This window comes from Hetaerina americana, unplaced genomic scaffold (assembly GCF_022747635.1).
Source record: "Hetaerina americana unplaced genomic scaffold, ioHetAmer1.1.p SCAF_86, whole genome shotgun sequence".
NCBI classification, from domain to species: domain Eukaryota; kingdom Metazoa; phylum Arthropoda; class Insecta; order Odonata; family Calopterygidae; genus Hetaerina; species Hetaerina americana.
This window is the reverse complement of record NW_027287494.1, coordinates 1,531,323-1,534,453: the sequence shown is the minus strand read 5'-3', so window position 1 is coordinate 1,534,453 and position 3,131 is coordinate 1,531,323. Positions and strand designations below refer to the sequence as shown.

At 34.2% G+C, this 3,131-nt stretch overlaps 1 protein-coding gene across 1 annotated transcript in view; it reads right to left on the bottom strand.

Moving 5' to 3' along the window:
* LOC139698452 (protein GVQW3-like) overlaps nt 1–2,355 on the bottom strand; it is a 15,367-nt gene extending 13,012 nt beyond the window's left edge. Inside the window, exons 1-3 of the mRNA XM_071597328.1 lie at nt 2,306–2,355; nt 1,886–2,021; nt 1,473–1,659 (exon numbers count right to left, since the gene is read on the bottom strand). The gene's annotated coding sequence lies outside the window, so the exon portion shown is untranslated. The remainder of the gene's footprint in view (nt 1–1,472; nt 1,660–1,885; nt 2,022–2,305) is intronic.
* Between the last annotated feature and the right edge of the window lie 776 nt (nt 2,356–3,131).

The window sequence follows — 3,131 nt, the reverse complement described above, 5'->3', positions numbered from 1 at the left end:
ATGAAAATATACTTAAATTTATCCGAATTAAAACGAAATTCGAGGTATAAAAACAGTTGCAGCGTTCAAAAACCGAAAATTCTTACAATTAATACGGTTTCACAAGAAATTAAGACTGCATACAATACGCGTAATAAATTAAAGTTGAAATTTATCTAAGATAACACACAATTCAATGTGTAAAAACAGTTGTAGCGATCAAAAACCGAAAATTCTTGCATTCAATAGTCTTACAAGAAATTGCATTCACTACGTAAAACATACTTAAAAATTATAATTTATCACATAATACAAGATTCGATGCATAAAAACGTACTTAGTAATCAGAAACGGAAGTATCTGCATCAACTGCAGAGGCACACGAAATTACACCGCATAACACACGCAATATATACATATATTACAATTTATCCAAGATAAAACAAGATTTGATGCGTAAAAACGTTTTCAAAGACCAAAACCTGGATATTCTGCATTAATTACAAGAGGTATGCAAGAAATTTGACAGCACAAAATACGCAAATTACGTGGGAATAGTTAAATACATTTCTTAAGTATCCATCTTAGGTGTTAAAACTTCACAGACGAGAATGAAACAGCGAATTAACAATAACACTTTAGTTAATAAGCAAATGTGGCTCTTAAGCCCTTAGTATTATAATTAACTCAGGATACCACCCATAACTTGACAACACCTGCCACACGTCTTGAAGCCGAGTACTTCATAGGTAACAATGCGTATTCGCTTATTTTTCTCTCTGTCGAACAAGTATGCTCGTGTGTAGCAAGGCCCAAAATCTTCCAAAACCTTAGAACTCAGTTTAAACCACCTCGACGTTACAACGGACACGAAAATTCAAAAATTCCAAAGCCTATATCACATTTATCAATATTCCCTAAAACCACCAGTTCGAGAAAATAAAACTGTCAAATTTGACACTATTACGGGTTTTGAGACGTACCCAAATTCACAATCACTAAGTACACGAACAATTAACTTGTGTTCCGGGAAAAATTACGATTTCCGTGATTTTAATTGTGCACATGGGTCATTAACGCGAACTACACAACAAATCCAAACTTTTCTTCAACTCGCAGTTCGACATTTTCACTAATGTTAACGATTGACCATTGTTTAATGATAAAACATCAACATAAACGATTTTGACGAGTTCAGGAAAAAACCGCTGAAAAACTTCGTAATTAGAAGGAAGAGCGCTTAATTATCATACACGTTAAATTCTCACCTCGAGTCGAAAATTCAGTGCCATTATTAATGATATCACACCAAACAAAGCACCCCTATGTTATATTTAACATAAACAGACGATACTAAAAACTCCTATTTACAAACTACTAGTCACCATCGTATTCCCTGGAATACCACTGTAATTCCTCCGCATCATAACGTGGTGGCAACAATTAAACACACAACTACTTAAGAAATCAAGGAAAGGAGGACATAAACCAACCTGATGTGTCTTTGACGAATGAGCACGCGAGCGTGATGAATTGATTTTGCAAGACCAAGTTTAAATGCTTGAGTCTGCAATCTTCGATCCAAGAAATCTTCAATCTTCAAACCGAGCACGCAATCAAGTTTCATGCGCCCTTCATCCAACACGCCGACACGAACAAGGCGAAGCAGGAGTGCATTTCCTTAAAATAAACGAAATCTTCTTCAAAATAAGGCAACACAACCTATTATTCAACGTTTCAGTCTCAAATATCACACCAATTAGTGCAATCCCACGCATCAGGCAAAAAATATTAGTTCACACGTCAGCTATAGTCAGACAAGAGGTGTCAGAAAAATTAAATCATCACGAGCAGGATGCAAAATGTTAACATTAGCATGCCAATAGTTCAAATATCGCGTACGCACCTTCGAATTAGCGTCTTTGGTCCTCCTCCAATGTTAGCAGTTCTCGTTGAGCTTTACGAATTTTAGCCAAAGTGTATTACACCCTCTATACTTCACGCTTATTTCTTAAACCATATTCACCAATTCTTTTCAGCTCCTAGAAAATAAAGATAACCATCGTTTTGTGTTTGATTTACCAATTATTTGTTATAATACTATCAGATAAAAGAGGGAATACAACTGCACAATCGGTAGTTCTATTATTAACAGTAAGAATTTAAATCCACGTATACAACACGTGGCATATCAGTAATCCCAATATATTACCGCAATCCAACTAAACTATACCCTAAATTTAACGCATAAGTACCACAGGTAATTTAATTGACAAACAAATTGCATTAATATTAACAGCATCTTAATTTAAGAAGTATTTCTTACCGATTAACTATGCACGGGTCAATTCGGACGGATCCATTAGCACGTAATGGACAACCGGAAGAGAAGGCTGGGAAATCAAGCGTCAATACAAAAATCAAAGATGTGCAGCGTTTAAAAATATCATTTTATTACTAACTCAAATCAATTTTCATGTTATTTACAATTCAAAATTCATTTTTGATTTTTTAAAGTAATATTACGGTTTTATCAATATTTTGAAGCGAGAAATATATTAAAAAACATCATTTTAACTGAATTACTCAAATTGAACCAATAGGAAAGGGTTAACGGAAAGAGGTATGTTTGAATCAAAATAATGGAACGTTTCTGTACTACAATTATATTTTATCGGAATATAAACTCTTTCCCCTATGATATGTAATCTTCTTACACATTTCACTACCAGAAAATCGTTTACGCATCTATTTTGTCGTAACTAAAGTATGTAATTTCAATTCTTTCGGTTCATTTTTAAATATCTCTTCACCAACAACATCTTTCATCACATCAATTTCACATTATTCGTCTACGAAAATGTGTGACGCCGCACAATCGTTTGCATTTAGTACTACTTCTTGTTTTCAAAGGATTTAATGTACCCTAATTGATATTAAATGAGCTGAACCTTCGTAATGAGAGGTTTAAAGGATTTGAAGAAAGATGTTGACAGGGACAAAAGGTATCGCCTTTTCTTATGATATACATCTCTGTTTTTACCTTTCCCAACAAAACGCTACATAATCGATTCGCTGAAATGTCCTTTACATGCTGTTTTTTCCCGGTTCAAGTATACTGGTTTCCCGGTTCAAATACAGGTATTCGAGTT